This window comes from Chiloscyllium punctatum, chromosome 8, assembly GCF_047496795.1.
Source record: "Chiloscyllium punctatum isolate Juve2018m chromosome 8, sChiPun1.3, whole genome shotgun sequence".
Taxonomy (NCBI): domain Eukaryota; kingdom Metazoa; phylum Chordata; class Chondrichthyes; order Orectolobiformes; family Hemiscylliidae; genus Chiloscyllium; species Chiloscyllium punctatum.
Window position 1 is genome coordinate 65,252,645 of NC_092746.1, and position 20,621 is coordinate 65,273,265.

A 20,621-nucleotide genomic window follows, 5' to 3' on the forward strand; every position below is an offset into this window, starting at 1 on the left:
AGCCTTTTGGTTTTAATCTCCATTTAAAAATGCAACCATTGAATCTCAAACAGTGAGTCTTGCTTGAGCTTTTCACTAAAGAGGAACCATCTCTCCACTCTTATTGTCAAGACCAATTAGAATTTTATATGTTTCAACCAAATCGCCACCTATTTTTCTAAACTTCAGCTGGTATAAGACTAGTCTATCAAACCTCTTTGGATAAAACAACCCATCAGTTCTTATATTAGCCTGGTAAACGTTAACTGAACTGTCTCCAATATATTTACACTTTTCTTTAAATAAAGTGACCAATACTGTGCATGGTATTCCAGATGCAGTCTCACCAGTACTTGATGTAATACAAACATAAACTCACTTTTTGTATTCAAATTCCTCTCATGATAAATACAGCATTCTATTAGATTTTTTAATTACTTGCTATAACTGCATACTAATATTTTTGAAATACATGCACAAGGATACCCAGATCCCTAAGCATCCCAGAGATCTGCAATCTCCAACAATTTAGATAATGCCAGCAGGACAATTTCAAATTTCCTATACTATATTGCATTTGCCACATCTTTGCCAAGTCATTTAAATCATTCCGTTTAACCTCCTTGTGCTCTCTTCAATACTTATTTCCGTATGTATCCAGAATTGAGGCATATTAAACCAAGGGGCCACAGATAGGGCAGACAGGAAGAGACTTTTCCCTTTGGTGAAGGAATTAATGCCTGGGGGAACAGAGACTTAAGGTTAGAAGGTTTAAAGGAGATGGAGAATTTTTTTTCACTCCGATTGGTGGGAAAAATGAAATTTATTGCCTACAAAGATGATAGAGGCAGAAACCTTCCTAACATTTAAGTAATGTTTAGATGTGTACTTGTGATGCCAAGACATACACATTTGTGGGTCAAGTGCTGGAAAATGGGATCAGAATACTTAGGTGCTTGTTTTGACTGGTACAGACTTAATGAGCCTTGGGGCCTTTTTCTGTGCTGCAGACTTCTATAACTCTATGCCACCTGAATGTGCTCTTTCCTGCCTGGCTTTTCCATAACTATCCCATCCCCACCTTGACAGAAAATATCCTGCCCCAGCCAGGCTTGACCTCCCCTCCCTATCATTAGACCTCACACTGACCTGGTTTTAATCCGAGTCTTAGAATCTATGGACAACTTGTAGTCCCAGTCTTGTTAACTGCTTCCATAAGTGCTTCTGGGAGTACAGAAAAGCCATTTAAACAAATTGGCCAGCAGTTCTGAGGTGTGACTTCCACCTGAATGGGGACAGCAGCTAATTCATACTCCACTGTGCTTAAATGACTGTGGATCCGTTGTGATTGGCAGTGATGAGTTTCTATTCTGTACTTCCATCTTCCTCATGTCTCCAGAGTATTAGTTTACACATGTGGGTTACTAACCCCAGTAACATTACAGTGCTACACACCACTTGGAACAATAGTCCAATAACTATTCATCTATCTAATCTTAACTTTTCTGTTGGTACTTTATTGAGTAATAATAGGCTGTAACAACGAAAACATTGAAGTTGGGATGTGATCAGGTGACAGTGTAGATATAATAGGTATTAAACCTTTCCATGATGATTCCTGTGTGACAATTACTTTGCAGTAGGAGCTATGCCATCTCTATTAAATAAAGACCCAATACTGCTGCCATTAGAGTGTTTCACGTTAATTGACTCAGTCTGCTGCTAAATTTTCTAGCAAATTGGAAGACTAGGCTATTGATTATAATTTGGCAAATGGCAATAAAAAAAAGCTTTTACAGGCAGTTCAATTGAAGCTGGCTTGTACTATTGATTCTTCTGTCATGATAATCCAGTGAAAAATTCTAAGTGGAAAATAGCAGAGATGGAGGACCCATGATTAATCCTGTACTGACCTTTTTTTTTCAGATTAGGACTGCAGAAAACTTTCCAGGTTTTGCATAAAACTAAGTTAAATGAAACAGATTCTGGGAGGTTAAAAACAGAGAAAATTGGCACACAGAGAATTTAGTACTCTTTGGGCCTAGCAAAGTCTTTCCAACATTTGAAATGCCTCCATAAAGACTGAAAGAACTGCTGATTCTGAGGAAGTATCACTTGACCCAAAACATTAATGCTGATTTCTCTGACACTGTCAGACCAGCTGAGTTTTTCAGTAATTTCTGTTTTTGGAGTTGAATTATCTCCTGAAGACGGGTTACACCTGAAATGTTTTCTACACCGCCTGATGCTGCCTGGATTGCTGTGTTCTTCCAACCTCCTGCTTGCCTACCAGGGATTCCAGCATCTGCAGGTTTTTTTTGTCTCTATTCAAATTTTAATAGATACACAATGCTGTGAAATATATTTTGTTTTAAAATAAGATTGTATTGTATTTCCTTATATTGATGTGTATTAAATGCATATTCGGATGACCACTTACAAAGTTGTGGTTATGTGTCTGAACCTTTTGAAATGCCTTGAATAAGTTCACTGGAATTAATCCAGATATAGATACCAAGTGGGGAAAGATGCTTCACAAAGTCTTTGGCAGAAGTTGGACTGAATCTTGAAACAGTGAAGGTTGATTACATATTACTTCTAGCTATTTACACTATATTTTAGGTACATTGTGGTCTCCTAAGCGACATCAGGCTCAAATACACATTATGGTCAGCTACATTAACATATCACTAGAACAACTGGTACTGCATCACTGGTGCACAGCATGAGTACAGAACACGAGGTAGCTCCTTCTAGGAACAGTCCTTTATGATTGGCGCTTATCTTGTACCAACATTTAACAATTTCACGTACTACCTGCTGTCCTGTTGAGGTCGCCAAGTACTTTTTCACAATGATTATACAGCAGATACTTTGAGATCCATTGGTGTTAGTGAATGTAATATGTAGTTCAGAAACTGAATTGAGTACTCCTAAATCAAGTGTGACATATTCAAATAGAGTAAACTATCATATTCCACAAATTCCATTCCAAAATCAGAAAGTCACTTTCCTGTACATGGGGGCATTTTCATTCTTCCCTTTTGTGATCGTGATGGTCAATTTTTGTCAAATTTCTACCACTTTATTCTGTAGATCTTTATTGCCTCCCCGTAGACTGGACTATCAGTGCTGAACATACTTTGATCCTTCAACAGTAATTCCAAAATTTTTTTTTTTGCCTCCCTGAGCTGAAACTAGAATGAAGCTCAAGCACTGCAGATAAAACATAAAAACACAACTTACCAGCAACTCTGCTCAGTTCCTCCTGAATGATTTGATGTTATGTCAAACTGTGTCCTGCTTTCTTCGTAAGCAACTGGGCTCCTGCTGGGAAGCATGTGGGTACCTCATAAATACATGTTCTAAGATATCATTACAACCCTGATGCAATATTAACACAAAATATAGTGTAGTTGAATTAATGCCCGTGGTGAGGATGGTTTCACAGGCCTGCTGGGAGCACTATTTAAAAAGCTTCTTGCATTCAGATATTCAAAGCATAAGGACCATGAGGATATTATACTTTTGGCATTTCACATCGTGTTTGAGCTTGGAGATTAATTGATCTTGATTTTTATTTTGCTTCGCTCACCTTGAATAAGCACATTAAAGCTTATGATGCATGACATTATCGCTGCTTCGATTTAAATGAGGGTTGACATGCAAGAACAATGTGCTAAACTTAAATAAGGGTAATTATAAAGGAATGAGGGCAGAGCTAGCTGGAGTGGACTGGGAAAGCAGTTTAGCAGCAAAGACAGTTGAGGAACAATAGTGGTTGTTTAAGGAAATGGTTCATGGTGCTCAGCAAAGATGAACTTCAGTGAAGAAGGAGGATTACAGGAAGGGGATAAGCCAATGCTGTTTAACCAGGGAAGTTAACAATAGCAACAGATGGTAAGCCAGAGGGTTGGAAAAGTCTATTTAAAACTAACAAAAGACAACCAAAATAAAATTAGGGAGAAAATAAACTTTTGAGGCTAAACTGCCAAGTAATATCAAGATGGACAGCAAACTCTATTTTTAAATATGAAAAGGATGAGGGCAGCCAAAGTGAACATAAGCCCTTTAGAGAATGAGGCTGGGGGTGGGGAACCAGGAAATGGCAGAGGAACTGAACAAATACTTTGCATCAGTTTTCACAGTAGAACACACCAATAGCATTCCAAAATCTAACTCCCCTGTTTAAGAAGGGAGGGAGGCAGAATACAGGAAACTATAGGCCAGTTAGCCTGATCTCATTTGTTAGAGTTCATTATTAAGGATGAGATTGTGGAGTACTTGGAATTGCATGATTAAAAAAGGACTGAATCAACACAGTTTCATCAAAGGGACGTCATGCCTGACCAATCTGTAAGAATTCTTGTTGAGGATGTAACAAGCAAGTTAGACAAAGGAGAGCCAGTGGACGTGATCTGTTTGGATTTCCAGACAAGGTATTGCACAGGAGGCTACTAAATAAAATAAGAGCCCATGAAGTTAGGGGTAAGGTGTAGCATGGATAGAGGATTGGCTGACTGGCCAAAGACATAGTGGGATTAAAGGGTTTTTTTCCCAGGATGGCCCCCAGTATCTAGTGAAGTTCTGCAAGGAACAGTGTTGGGACGACAACTATTCACATTATACTTTAATGATCTGGATGAAGGAACTGAGGGCATGGTGTCATCTGCAACCTAGTAACAAAGATCAGTGGAGGGGCACATTGTTTTAAGGTTGCAGAAAGAGAGTGGGCAAAAAAGTAGCAAATGGAATAGAATGTGGGAAATTGTGAGGTTCTGCACTTTGGTAGGAAGAATAGACACGTCAACTAATTTCTAAATGGAGAAAGGCTTCAGAAATCTGAAGCACAAAGTCCTCATTCAGGATTCTCTTAAGGTTAATATGAGTCCAGTTGGCAGGTAGAAAGGCAAATGCAATGTTCGCTTTCATTTCAATATTGACCTTAGTACTATGGAGATAACATGTTATCTTGAAATCTGTGGCCCCAGAAATGCCTGTCTATTTCATTAACTATCACATTTCACATTTCACATTCCAATTGAGAATTCAGTTCCTCTCCCTGTATAGCGATGCCAGTTGTGGTGCCACATACCTGGCTGTGGCCGCACACACCAGAAATTTAATTGCAGTTGCCAATATTCAAAATAAGAAGACTTTGGGGGGCTCTAGTGTTACTGACTTGATCTCCCTTGATGGCATAATGGTCACACTCATTCACTCCCCGCCTGCATACCCTTTAATAGATGTAGTCAACCCACAGATTAATGTGTTAAATATTAAACAGTTAGCCTCAGTGTACTGCAGTGACTCCAGCTACTGCTGTATCTCCAAAAGCTGCTACCACTAATCATGTTACATCCAAGTGGAATATGTTGTGTGCTCCACATCCCCAAGCTGTTGTATCATTTCTCTATTAATTAGACTACTGAACTTGCATCTTAAATAACTAAAGTCTCACTAACTACTCCGCAATCAGTTGCCTCTCTTGCATTGACAGTAGTTTAGAAGGGGGTTAACTAAAATGTTTATACTTAACTCCTATTATCTAAAAACTTTAGGTTTCAGTTTTCTGAAAAATCCAGAACCCTTGCAATGTTACAGTGCCTTGTTATTTAATTTTAAATTTATTCCCTAGATAAATTAATTGAAAACTGATTTTAAACCATCAAATTGGCTCCGTTGTATGATAATTCATTCATTGAGTATAGCATTAAAGTCAATCGCTTTAAATGAAATTATATTAAAATCAAATTTGAGAAAAACAAAGAAACCTGGTCAGACTGAGTTATCCGTTTTTGAAAAACCATGCTGGTTGTTATTGTCAAACCTACAAATGTATCAAATGTTACATATTGAACAGAGTGACAAAGTTCTAGATCTTTTAATATTGAAGCTGAGCAGAAAAAAAATTCTGTGACTGGAAATATTAACTCCAGTTGTTAGTATCTCATTGGGTGGTAATGCTTCATTTTGCTGAAGCAGAAGTCTTTGCATTTATCAACTTCCTCTTCAAGCATGGAATATTCACACAAGAAATGGCATATGTCCAGAAACATCGGTTTTCCCTTGCACCTTTATTTTCCTCTGGATGGAATCTAATTAGCTTGGTTTTTTTAAACATAGTTCAGGTTCATTTTCAGGTCCTGACCCCACTGCATTCCAATCACACTGGACTAGGCCAAAGAGCTGGTTAGCTGTGGGCGCCCTGCCAAATTAAAAGTTGGTTGGTGAGCTCCGCTAGTGGGAGCACTTGAGGCTCCAGTCTGGGACCTCCCCATCTCGAGAAGTGGGCATCTCCAGTGTTCTTGGGAGACTGAAATAGCCCCTCAAGATGGTGGCACATTTTCACTATTTAGTAATAAATTGTAGCCATATTGCCAGCCACCCTTTGAGCAGGGTTTTGCCCCAGAAGAGCTGCAGATTCTGGTCTGAACCCACCTCCAGGAAGATCACTTGGAGGTGGGAATGGACTGGGCAGATGTCCCAACGACCACCTTTCCAAAATTGCCTCTCTGACCTCAAAAGCCACAATGTGAGTTTAAGTTTTCAATTTTTACTCTCACTTCCCATTGTTCATTTATATTCTATCTGCCTCTCTCTCTATATTTATGGGGTTTTTTTCTCTTGCTAGCCCTCCATCTGCCCTTGCATCTATCTCTCTCTCTCTCTCTCTCTGTCTCTCTCTCACCCCTTTAAAATACATTTGCAAACCAACTGTCTCTGTTGCTGTTTGTGTCTATTTTTCTCTCTCATTCTGCTTGATTGTGTCTATGTCTGAATGTATCAATTGCTCTTTTTATTGTTTTCTTTCTGAAGAGACTCGAGCAAACCTTTCTTCTGATAGTACTTTAAACTTTCTAAGTATCAAAATTGTACCAACGTGCTTAATAATTGATTAGAATATCACACTCTCATGGTTTTGATACTAGCCTAGCATTAACTAGCAATTGTGGAGGTGTGATAGAAGGCAGAGTGGGAAGTGAGAATGATTGTCCACAGCTAATAACCTTACATTTACTAGCTCAAACTCACTTAAAAGCTTTTACTCAATCTGCCAGCTGCCATTTGGAAAATTGAGAGTCTGCCTGGTTGGTGTGAAGGGAGAACTATTGTACACTGATGGGGTTGAGGAACCAAAAGGAAAGCACCATAAGGTCACAGCACAGGGAGACAGATTGAATCTCAGGGGGACCAATTGGATTAAGACTGCAAGACCATAAGATATTGGAGCGAAGGAGGCCTCTACGATGAAGGGAAGGATGGCTGATCACAGGAGAGGATGTCGATTAGTTGGAGGGATGAGAGAAGAGCCTTGCTGCTGCTCCTGTTGGTCCAGGAGCAATGCTGGAAAATAACTTTGCTTTGTTCACATGCCATGTGTTCCCAAGTATTACATTAAAGTTAATTTTAAATGAAATTATATTAAGAAAGCAAATATTCAAGCCAATCTAAGGAACTTGGTCAGACTGAATTATCCATTTTTGAAATCCTCGCTAGTTGTTATTATTGCTAAATATACAAATGTATCAAATGTTACATATTGAAGAGGCAGCCAAAGTTTTAGATCTTTTAAAGTTGAAGATGAGCAGAAAAATATTCTGTGACTGTAAGTATCAGTTCCAGTTGTTAGTATCTCCTATTCGGTGAAAATGCTTCATTTTGCTGTGGCAGAAGTCTTTATGTTTATCAACTGCCTCTTCAAGCATGGAATATTCACACAAGGGATGGCAAATGTTTTCCCATGCATCTTTATTTTCCTCTGGATGGAATCTCATTAGATCAGTTTATTGCATGTTGAACTATGTCAGAATGACAAAATGTAACATTTTTATGAGCTCATGTGAAACATTCCACCTCCAAGATTACAGTGTTACCTGTGTAGTGCAATGTTACCTCCCCAGATTCTGTGCTAAGACCCTGTAGTGGGCCTTGTACCTATGTACCTACCTCCTAACTCTCTCAGAATATGATTTTTTTTTAAAAAGCACTCTTTACGATACCCATGTTTGTAGAATCTAGAAGATGACTGACTGGGCAAGAGAGCAGTGAAATAGTTGAGTCAAGAAGTGACAAAATAAAGGATGGGATGGGTGATCCAGCAGGACATAGACTGAGACAGTGGCGATGCTACAGAGCTTGGAAGTCCAGTCAGGATCAAATAGGATGTCAAGATTTGCAAACCGTCTGACTCAACCTGAGGCTATGGTCAGGTGGTATGGTTTCAGTTCCAGTGGAATCAATGGCCAACTGTTTTTTTTGTGCAAACTCATGACAAAGTCACTCACCTCATTGGCGGGGGATAAAATGTTACAAGAATAGGCCAAAATCTGCTGAGTTGCAATACATTTGAAGAACCTAATCCAAAATCTGGTTGTATCTTTGACAGTGTCCAGAGTACAGGCACATTAGACACACTTAGTTGAATTTACGTGTCTTCAACTCGAGACACAATATATCAGAATTGAAGATTTAACACTTGTATATGGCGAAACCAAATTACTTTTACAGCACAGTTAATCATCTTAACATGACTGAAATTGGGAATCTGTATAAAGATTCTCAGGTATCTGAACATTTTGTAGCACATCAAGACAGAGTGGATCTGGAAGTGGCACTTAAAACTATGCTTAAAAGAAAATATTTTTAATCAACCTGTTCAGAAGATGTTACTTTAAACCTCTGCAGGTGAAACGTGAACCGGGTCTCCTATCTCAGAGGCAGGGACACTACTACTGAGCAATAAAGACAGTGCTTACAGTTGTGGTTTCCAATAGTGAAATGCATGGGTTAACACTGCTCAGTAGCATCACTTGCAGGAAACTGAGTCTCGTGCAGAAAACTCTGAAAGGAAACAAATGTTTGTCCAAACATCATAAGCCTCAATATTTATCACTTTGCCTGAGCATTCCTTCAGGAAATTCAGAAATGGTAGTTACGTAATTTTGAAACTTAAGTAGTAATTAAAGGTTTGTGAACTGTGCCACATTGTTTTTGGGAAAGACTCTTAGAACTGCAAAATCCAGCAACAGAAAAACAGGAAGATAAATAACATACACTATACATCATAGTTTTCAATGTTCCAATCCATCCACTCTGTTATTTTCTTAATTTATAAATTGAAATATATTAAAGCCATAATAATGTAGCAGGTTGCATTCATCCAACAGTGCAGTTGAATTTTGTTGAGCTGATTGCAACCTGCAGTAATCGGTGTTATATTCATCTGTTTTATGAGAAAAGTGTTTGCAACATAACATAGATGATGCCATAATTACACTACAGTTTTGACTCTAGTGATATCTTTTTTGTTTTACAATTTCAAATTTATAGTGCTATGGTCCTCCTCTTGTAGAAATCAGCAATTTTGTGCTGGCTCTAAGTCCACCTGAAGAAGGTATCTTCTCGTAAGCTGCAAAGTAAACATTCCAGTTACTTAAATATTTTATTAATAAATTTACCGCAGCATTGTTTAATTATCAATGAATGGAAAAAGTTGTGGCCAGCATGTTTTCTTAGACATCGATATGCATAAAACACCTGGCAGGATTCTATGTGTCATTTCCAGAGCTCAGTACTTCCAGCTCACAAATCAACATGCTTTACTTCATCAAAAAATGTAAACATTTTTGCCAGTAGAAGAAATAAGATGGAAGAGGCCCATAATATTTATCATAATCTGTTATCGGCAATATGATGACATTTTGCTGTGTTTATTTTGATTTTTGTCATATGTTTATATGATTGAAGAAAGCTTTATTGAATTTTTTTGTGTGAGGATTATTTGCCTTTAAGAGTAGCTAGCTGAACTCTGTAGCTTAATCAGGCTGGACTATAAAGTCATAATTAAAACAGTAAGGATCACATTCAAAGAATAGGTTGCTTTTAGTTAGGATTCAGCCTGAGGCCATGTATAGTCAGGGTACCGTAATGAAAGAAATAACTGTACTTGACTATCATTATATAATTTACAGTTTGCTTGTGACCTCAGTGTGTTCCTTTGCATTCATCCAATATGATTTTCATAACTGCTCTAAATGATTGTAAACTGTTGACACTTTTTTCTTGCTTTCTCTTTCACTATTTGTATCTGCCTTGAAAGTAGAGGCATAGGTATAGAAATTTTAAATTATTGTCAGCACAATATGTTAATGACAGAGTCTATGATATAACTGTTAAATGTGACTGCGAACCAAAAATTTCTGCTCAGTTTCTAATTGAAAATAAACTACATTTGGAACAGGCACATGTGGGTTGGCAATACTGGGAAAGGTTCTCTTGACTTTGTAGTCCAAGAGTACAAAAGCACTTGGATGGCATCCCAGGATTTTGAAAACTACAAAGAAGTTTGAGTAACTGCTATAGCCAATTGTGGAATCAGGTTATTAGAATCTTGGAGCATAGTGGATGGAAAAGGTGGGAGCTGGAAGCCTACTTAGGGAGATGATGGCCTAGTGGTATGATCACCAGATAATTAATCCAGAATCCCGATAATGATCTGGAGACCCAGATTCGAATCCCATAGTGGCAAATGGTGGAATTTGAATTCAATTAAAAATATAGTGATGACCATGAAGGTGTTGTCAGAAAAATCCATCTGGTTCACTGATGTCCTTTATGAAAGTAAATCTGCCATCCTTACCTGGTCTCATTTTATACTGACTTAGGAGGTTGCCATCCTCTATGGTTTGTATTGAATTTTAGTCCAACTAACAATAATACTAATATTTCTGGCCTGGAATAAACCTTATTGCATTGCTTGCCATAGAACCGCGATATGGATTGTAACATGCTCTTACAAAGCGTTGCTTCCCATCACCACAGATTTCTGTTGTTCCAGATCTATTTCTTTCACAGCATAAAAGATCATCTCTGAGCAGCCACTGTTTTGTCTTTACACTTGGTTTGCATAAATGTTTCCATCTCAAGTTGAGATCATGCTTTATTAGTTATTTTCTACAATGATTCAGCTGAGACTGGGAACCTCCCAAGTAAAGGCAGAGTGATTGAATGACAAAAAAGCAAGCTCAGTGTCATAACTGCAATGATGGGTCAAATGCATTATGTGTCCCTGCACACGAGCAACCTGGCAAAAGCATGCAAGTCATAGGTATCGTGTCGAAGGGCTGAAGTGTTGTCTGAATTGGTCGGAGAGCAGGCAGGAAGATCTGCTGAGACCAATGGATTGCCAGTGCCAATTAGAGAATTACCAAATGCTCAGGACTGCAAAATTGTGAAACCACCATTTGCAGCTATGAAGAACAAAAGTAATAATGTAGTATAAATATGTAATACCTTACTTGTTGCCAAAACAAAAAAAATGAAGACATTCAGAGAAATTAACCAAATGCTACCTGACCTTGGTGGGACATACAGGCCCATTAATTAATACTTTATCCATTATCTGAAATTATTCTTCCAGAATTTATATTGAACTGCTCCAAAATGAAAGTTGGTCTGACTGAGGAAGAATCATAGAAATTCTAGGAATGTTCGAAATAGGAGTTGACCATCTAATCCTGCTGTGCCATTCAATAAAGTCGTGGTTGATCTAGTTTAACTGGCTTGAACTCCATTTTCCAGGCTAACCTGAGGTTAGATTTAGATTTTAAGATTTTATTGTTCATTGTTAAAGATGAGATTGCTGAGTACTTGGAGGCACATGGAAAAACAGGGCTGAGTCAGTACTTCAACAATGGGAATCATGTTTGACAAATCTGTTAGAATTCCTTGAAGAGGTAACAAGGACAGCCAGTGGATGTGATCTATTTGCCTTTCCAAAAGACCTTCCACAAGGTGCTTCATAGGAGTCGCTAAATAAGATAAGAGCCCTTGGTGCTAGGGACAAGGTGCTGGCATGGTTAGAGGATTGCTGATTGGCAGAAGGCAGACAGTGGGGATAAAACTGTGTTTTCAGGATGGCAGCCAGTGACTAGTGGGATTCCACAGGGGTCAGTGTTGGGACCATAACTAGTCACGTTATACATTAACAATCTGGATGAAGGAACTGAGGGCATTGTTAGGAAGTTTGCAGATGATACAAAGAGAGGTGAAGGGTAATATTGAGGAAAAGTGAGGCTGCAGAAGGACTGGAATGGGCTAGAAGAGTGGGGCAAAGAAATGGCTAATGGGATGTAATGTGGAAAAGTGTGAGGTTCTGCACATTTGATAGGAAGTGTAAGAGTATAGACTAGTTTCTAAATGGGGAAAGGTTTTGGAAATCTGAAGCACAAAGAGTCTTTGGAGTCCTCGTGCAGAAATCTCTTAAGGTTAACATGCAGGTTCAGTTGGCAGTTAGAAAGGCAAATACATTAATTTCAAGAATTCTGGAATACAAGAGCAGAAATGTGCTGCTGAGGCCTTGGTTAGACCTTATTTTGAATATTATGATAGATTTGGGCCTTGTATCTAAGGGGGGGACATGCATTGGCAGTGGAGGGGATCGAGAGCAGTTTTGCAAGAATGATCCTGAAGATGAAGGGCTTGTCATATGAGGAGTGGTTGAAGATTCTATGTCTGTATTCAATGGAGTTTAGAAGTACAATGACTGATCTGATTGAAAGTTACAGAGTACTAAGAGGTCTGGATAGACTGGACATGGAGACAATGTTTCCACTAGTAGCACAGCCTCCGACTAAAGGGATGACACTTTTAGAACTGAAATGAGGAAGCGGTTTTTCAGCCAGAGGGTGAAAATCTGTAGAATTTATTGCTGCAGAAAGCTGTGGAGGCCAAGTTATTGAGTGTCTTTAAGACAAAGATAGCCAGGCGCTTGATTAGAAAGGGGATCAAGGGTTATGGGGAGAAGGCCGAAGAATGGGATTGATTATAAAATATCAGCCATAATTAAGTGGTGCAGTAGACTCGATAAGCCGAATGGCGTAATTCTGCTACTGTGTCTTATGATTCTATGAAAGACACTGCAAATATATTTGCAGCAGCAGTTTTGGAGACTACTAAAAGTATATTAATGCCAGCTTTAATGAGGGAATCACTCTTGTAAGAAGAGTGTTGAATCAAAATTGACGGCTTGAACTTTTTCTTTGGTATTTTGATTTGTTAGCAACAATCCTCAGGAAAAGGAAACTTCTCAGGACAGTACGCTTAATTTTCTATATGTATATGGATATATAACACATAAATAGATGAAGCAAAATGTTGGATATTATTGTGTGTCTTTTTCTTACGTGGAAGCAGTTAATAGATTGCAGTAAAAAGTTACCGAAATAAAGGATTTAACTATATTCATTATTCTGGATTAGTGGTGCTGGAAGAGCACAGCAGTTCAGGCAGCATCCAAGTAGCTTCGAAATCGACGTTTCGGGCAAAAGCCCTTCATCAGGAATAAAGGCAGTGAGCTTGAAGCGTGGAGAGATCAGCTAGGGGCGGGTGGGGGTGGGGAGAAAGTAGCATAGAGTACAATGGGTGAGTGGGGGAGGGGATGAAGGTGATAGGTCAAGGAGGAGAGGGTGGAGTGGATAGGTGGAAAAGAAGATAGGCAGGTAGGACAAGTCCGGACAAGTCATGGGGACAGTTACTAAGCTGCAAGTTTAGAACTAGGGTGAGGTGGGGGAAGGGGAAATGAGGAAACTGTTGAAGTCCACATTGATGCCCTGGGGTTGAAGTGTTCCGAGGCGGAAGATGAAGCGTTCTTCCTCCAGGCGCCTGGTGGTGAGGGAGCGGCGGTGAAGGAGGCCCAGGACCTCCATGTCCTCGGCAGAGTGGGAGGAGGAATTGAAATGTTGGGCCATGGGGCGGTGTGGTTGATTGGCGCCAATCAACCACACCGCCCCGTGGCCCAACATTTCAATTCCTCCTCCCACTCTGCCGAGGACATGGAGGTCCTGGGCCTCCTTCACCGCCGCTCCCTCACCACCAGGCGCCTGGAGGAAGAACGCTTCATCTTCCGCCTCGGAACACTTCAACCCCAGGGCATCAATGTGGACTTCAACAGTTTCCTCATTTCAGGTAAAAACAATGACTGCAGATGCTGGAAAGCAAATACTGGATTAGTGGTGCTGGAAGAGCACAGCAGTTCAGGCAGCATCCAATGCTCGTTGGATGCTGTCTGAACTGCTGTGCTCTTCCAGCACCACTAATCCAGTTTCCTCATTTCCCCTTCCCCCACCTCACCCTAGTTCTAAACTTGCAGCTTAGTAACTGTCCCCATGACTTGTCCAGACTTGTCCTACCTGCCTATCTTCTTTTCCACTTATCCACTCCACCCTCTCCTCCTTGACCTATCACCTTCATCCCCTCCCCCACTCACCCATTGTACTCTATGCTACTTTCTCCCCACCCCCACCCTCCTCTAGCTTATCTCTCCACGCTTCAGGCTCACTGCCTTTATTCCTGATGAAGGGCTTTTGCCCGAAACGTCGATTTCGAAGCTACTTGGATGCTGCCTGAACTGCTGTGCTCTTCCAGCACCACTAATCCAGAATCTGATTTCCAGCATCTGCAGTCATTGTTTTTACCTTTATATTCATTATTCGTTGAGTTAATAGTTCCAGATGAGAACTTTGCTTTGAAGATCTTGTATTATTTTGAGTGAATGTGTTTCACAAATAAGAGGGAAAGGTTAAGTGATCACTTACCTGTTCGATGTTTGATCTTTAATTTTATGAAATAGGTGGAGCGAAAGATTATGTAATCTTGACATCCTCTCCCTCATGATTTTTTATACAGCTTTTTTGTTGTATTGGAATGACATGGAACTACATAACGCACCTGCATCTAACATATATTTTGTTACTGGTTACATGTACTGCACTTCACTGCCAAGTGCAAAATGAAATTCAGTAGTTGAGTTCATTAACTCTGCCCTCACTTTTAAAGCCAGCTTTGCATATGTGAACAGGAATTCAAGTAACCTCTGACTCCATCAAGATCAAACCTGGAACAAGTAACTTCTTGTTTAATCTTTTGATTTTACTTGATATCCCCATGAGAAGCACCTTGGGATATTTTACCATATTAAATCTGCTATATAAATGCAAGTTATGGTTGTGAAAATAAATGAGAATCACTCTGCCACTGTGTGAAAATGACCTTTGTTACTGTGAGCAAAGGTGTAGAAAATCACTCTTATACAGTTTTAAAATGTTGGTTCAAATTCCAAATAGTCCTGCTTTCAAAACTGTCAAAGTATTAACCTAAGAGTTTACATTAATGGGTTTTGGCGATTTGACAATACCATTTTCTTCATTCTTTTCCTTTCTGCGATGTGGGTGTCTCTGGTAAGGCCAACATTTATTGTCCATCCCTAATAGCATTTTAACAGAGCAGCTTGCTTGGGTCATTTCAGGGCATTTCAGAGTCAACCACATTGCTGAGAGTCTGAACCCACATGTGGCCAGGCTAAATAAGAATGACAGATTTCCTCCCTTAAAGGATATTAGTGAGCCAGATTGCTACCTTTTCTGGACCTCTGGATTACCAGTCCTTTGACATTAGCACCATGTCATTGTCTTTCCTTTTGTAATGAAAAATTATAAGTTAAACCTTTGTAACGGAACAGCAGTAATAGGGTCATCTAGTATAATAGTAATGTAACTCTGATATTAGATTGTTAAAAGCCCTTGTTAGAAAATGGAGTCAGGTGAGTTTGTTTTAATTTCACTTAGAAATTGCATAGGGTATACAAAAACCATCCATTTGGCTCAAGAATCTAAGCAGACATTTACATCCCTCCAATTCCCCTTATCTAACTGTTCTCTCCATACTCAAAGGATTATCTAACTGTCCCTTAAATGCATGTATGCTATTTGTCTCAATGAAACTCTTTGAAGAGTTTACTCTGAATTCCTTATTTGATTCTGTGGTGATCATCTAATATTGATGACCTCTGTAAAATGGATACACTCTCTCTGTATCTGCTTGATCAACATTTTGTCATCTGAAAAATCATCCTTTTCTGATAGGTATAACCTTGCAGTTCTAGCAAATCTATTTTGTATTGTCTTTAGTGTTGTTGCATTCTTTCTATAATACATCAGCCACAACTGTCCATGGTACTTCTGTGTAATCTGACCAAGATTTGATACAATTTTAGCAATGTTGTTTTATAACTTCAGTTCTATCTTTTTAGAAGCAAAGCTTTGTGCTTGGTTTGTCTGTTCCTGGCCTTAAATCAGTGTCACTCATTTATTGATTTGTATATTTGAAATTATATATTTCTCCACTGCCACGCTCAAAGTAGATTTTTATTTTCTGAGTAATACGCAGCCTCCATTTTTTTTTACCAAAATGCAATATATCACACTTGCCAACATTGAAATTCATTTGACAATTATATGTCCGTTCAGCAAGATTACTAATGCATTTTTGAAAAGATTTTGTGCAGTACATCTTTGTATTAAGTATCAATCCTTGCAACCTGTCCTCACTGTTCCTCATTCACTAATCTAAATATTCTGTTGGAACTACTTTATTAGTGCTTTGTTACATTGTGGTGAAAGGAATATTTTTAGGTGTGTGTGTGTGTGTCTTGTGTGTTTTATATGTATATATACATAACGTAAAATTTAGATTTCAAAATAAAGGCCAATGGGTATCTACGAGGGGTTTTCTTTAAAAGAACAAAATCAAACTGTTCTCCTGAAGCAATGACTAAATCCAGCAATTTGCCATAAAGCAGATCACTGTAGACCCTTGTAATGTTAATGAAAATATTTCTGTGCTGTTTTGTTTACACCAAGTAGGATGAACATATGAGGCCTTTAACTTTGCTTTTAGTTCTGAACATTCTAGGATTGAGAATTTTTAATTGAGTTCAGAAGACACCGGTTTAGAAGCAAGTTTAATTTCTCTCTTAGAAGAAATACTTTCAGGGCAGTTGAAGCAATTCACTATCTCAGCAAGAGAGTGTAGTTTGTAGAGCTTCCAAATGAGGAAAAGTAGATTAGAAACCTGCAGGTTATAAGAACAGGGAAAGTTTGGACTGTCAGATTTGTGGAAGAGTTCATGTTAGCAGAAATGAAAAGGGCTCCTCAAATTGTCTTCACAGTCCACGGCAAAGAACCTGTCAAAAGTCAATTTAGTAGACTCTAAAGCTAGGATATAATTATTTTGTAATGGATAGTGTCAGGAAACAGTTTAAAACTTTGTTTTTCTATGTGATTTAAGATCATTCTAACTGTCTTCGACAATTATTTAGTTATCTTGGTTTGCTAGCTTTTTAAAATTCTTTGTTGTAATAATCTTCAGTTCTCTTTCTAAAGAAAACTTAGTGTCATGTAAGTATGTCTCGGTGACTAGCTTTCACATTAACTAACTCGGAACAAGTAAACAAATTATCTATCAAGCCTGGTCACATTGTGGGTTCTGATCTGTCCAGTGGTAACATCAACTGCGATCAGAACAACATCAAGTTGTGTGCAACTAAATTAAGTGTCTGTTTTCTGTTTTCAACTGACAGATTCTGAAGATGAACTTCTAACTTAGAAAGAAAGCATCTGTTTCAGCCATCTAAAAAGCCACTGTCACTTCAATAAAGCTTAAGGTCAGTCTCTTGAAGCACTATGGGTTTATTTGCATTGCTGACATCTGGATTGGCTCTGCAGAAATAAGCATTGAGTTGTATTTTGAAAACAAAATGATAAAATGCTAAAAATATCGAGATCTTCAGCAATTGTGCAGAGAAGAGTTGATATTTCTGATCCGTCACCTTGCGTCATTTGTACTCGTTATGATTGTCCAAAACACCATTATTATCTAAATGTGTGTGGGTAAACCCATGAGTAATACCCAAGAATTAATCATGTGAACAAGGAAATAGTGGTGAAACTGAAAATTGGGCGAATGTGAGTTACAATACGATGATGGAGAGATAAGCATTTCGTGCCAAAAGGAGAATTATATTTTTTAAAACCATGCCTTTATTGCTACAATAATCCTTAACTATATAGGGTTCTACAAATGTACTAGATATGTAGCTGCATTGAGAATGACATCTTCTGGAATGGTTTAGAGAGAATTAAGTTAGCAATTTTAGATTCTATCAGTTTTAAAGGATACAAGGAGATTAAACAATTACAGGATTGCAGCCCCTGGTTTCTGTTGCACATGCAGTGAGATAATAAAAGTGAAAAAAAAGTTACTAAAATACCTTAAATTTGCATCACGTTGTGAAAGTTGTGATGAATACCTAGCTTGTACCAATTTCACAATAATTGGATGGTATTGCAAGGTGTTTAAACATAATTTAGTTTATTTCATTATTATGAGCGGGAGTGAGTTGTGAAAATGCTAAGCTTATGTCGTTTTGTTTAATCAGAGGAAGTGAATAAGAAAATAATGGGACACTTACAGTCAAACAGTCAGGGCAGGCAGGTACAAGGTTGGACTAATAAATTAAACTGCATTTATTTAAATGCAAGGGGCCTAACAGGGAAGGAAGATGAACTCAGGGCATGGTTAGGAACATGGGACTGGGATATCATAGCAATTACAGAAGCGTGGCTCAGGGATGGGCAGGACTGGCAGCTTGATGTTTCAGGATACAAATGCAACAGGAAGGATAGAAAGGGAGGCAAGAGAGGAGGGGGAGTGGCACTTTTGATAAGGGATAGCATTACAGCTGTGCTGAGGGAGGATATTCCTGGAAATACATCTAGGGAAGTTATTTGGGTGGAACTGAGAAATAAGAAAGGGATGATCACCTTATTGGGATTGTATTATAGACCCCCTAATAGTCAGAGGGAAATAGAGAAACAAACTTGGAAGGAGATCTCAGCTATCTGTAGGAATAATAGGGTGGTTATGGTAGGGGATTTTAACTTTCCAAACTGGGACTGCCATAGTGTTAAGGGGTTAGATGGAGAGGAATTTGTTAAGTGTGTACAAGAACATTTCCTGATTCAGTATGTGGATGTACCTACTAAAGAAGGTGCAAAACTTGACCTACTCTTGGGAAATAAGGCAGGGCAGGTGACTGAGGTGTCAGTGGGGGAGCACTTTGGGGCCAATGACCATAATTCTATTAGATGTAAAATAGTGATGGAAAAGGATAGCCCAGATCTAAAAGTTGAAGTTCTGAATTGGAGAAAGGCCAATTTTGATGGTATTAGGCAAGAACTTTCAAAAGCTGACTGGGGACAGATATTCACGGATAAAGGGACGGCTGTAAAATGGAAAGTCTTCAGAAATGAGATAACGAGAGTCCAGAGCCAGTATATTCCTGTCCGGGTGAAAGGGAAGGCTGGTAGGTAAAGGGAATGCTGGATGATTAAAGAAATTGAGGGTTTGGTTAAGAAAAAGCAGGAAGCATATGTAAGGTATAGATAGGATAGATCGTGTGAATCCTTAGAAGAATATAAAGGAAGTAGGAGTATACTTAAGAGGGAAATCAGGAGGGCAAAAAGGGACATGAGATAGCTTTGGCAAATAGAACTAAGGAGAATCCAAAGCGTTTTTACAAATACATTAAGGACAAAGGGGTAGCTAGGGAGAGAATAGGTCCCCTCAAAGATCAGCAAGGCGGCCTTTGTGTGGAGCCACAGAAAATGGGAGAGATACTAAACAAGTATTTTGCATCAGTATTTACTGTGGAAAAGGATATGGAAGATATAGACTGTAGGGAAATAGATGCTGACATCTTGCAAAATGTCCATATTACAGAGGAGGAAGGATGGATGTCTTGAAATGTAAAAAGGTGGATAAATCCCCAGGACCTGAACAGGGTGTACCCTAGAACTCTGTGGGAAGCTAGAGAAGTGATTGCTGGGCCTCTTCCTGAGATATTTGTATCATCAATAGCCACAGGTGAGGTGCCAGAAGACTGGAGGTTGACTAACATGGTGCCAGTGTTTAAAAAGGGTGGTAAGGACAAGCCAGGGAACTATAGACCAGTGAGCCTGACATCAGTGGTGGGCAAGTTGTTGGAGGGACTCGATGTACATGTATTTGGAAAGGCAAGGACTGATTAGGGATAGTCATCATGTCTCACAAACTTGATTGAGTTTTTTAAAGAAGTAACAAAGAGGATTGATGAGGGCAGAGCTATAGAAGTGACCAATATGGACTTCAGTAAGGCGTTTGACAAGGTTCCCCATGGGAGACTGATTAGCAAGGTTAGATCTCATGGAATACAGGGAGAACTAGCCATTTGGATACAGAATTGGCTCAAAGGTAGAAGACAGAGGGTGGTGGTGGAGGGTTGTTTTTTAGACTGGAGGCCTGTGACCAATGGAGTGCCACAAGGATCGGTGCTGGGTCCTCTACTTTTTGTAATTTACATAAATGATTTGGATGTGAGCAAATGGGGTACACTTAGTAAGTTTGCAGATGACCTCAAAATTGGAGGTGTAGTGGACAGCAAAGAGGATTACCTCAGAGTACAACAGGATCTTGACCAGATGGGCCAATGGGCTGAGAAGCGGCAGATGGAGTTTAATTCAGATAAATGTGAGGTGCTGCATTTTGGGAAAACAAATCTTAGCAGGACTTATACACTTAATGGTAAGGTCCTAGAGAGTGTTGCTGAACAAAGAGACCTTGGAGTGCAGGTTCACAGCTCCTTGAAAGGAGAGTTGCAGGTAGATAGGATAGTGAAGAAGGCGTTTGGTATGCTTTCCTCTATTGTTCAGAGTATTGAGTACAGGAGTTGGGAGGTCATGTGGCGGCTGTACAGGACATTGGTT

At 39.1% G+C, this 20,621-nt stretch overlaps 1 protein-coding gene across 4 annotated transcripts in view; it reads left to right on the forward strand.

Moving 5' to 3' along the window:
• coa1 (cytochrome C oxidase assembly factor 1) overlaps positions 1 to 20,621 on the forward strand; it is a 51,586-nt gene that overhangs the window by 21,383 nt on the left and 9,582 nt on the right. For all 4 annotated transcript variants that reach the window (XM_072575680.1, XM_072575678.1, XM_072575677.1 and 1 more), the window contains one exon: positions 17,399 to 17,482. The gene's annotated coding sequence lies outside the window, so the exon portion shown is untranslated. The remainder of the gene's footprint in view (positions 1 to 17,398; positions 17,483 to 20,621) is intronic.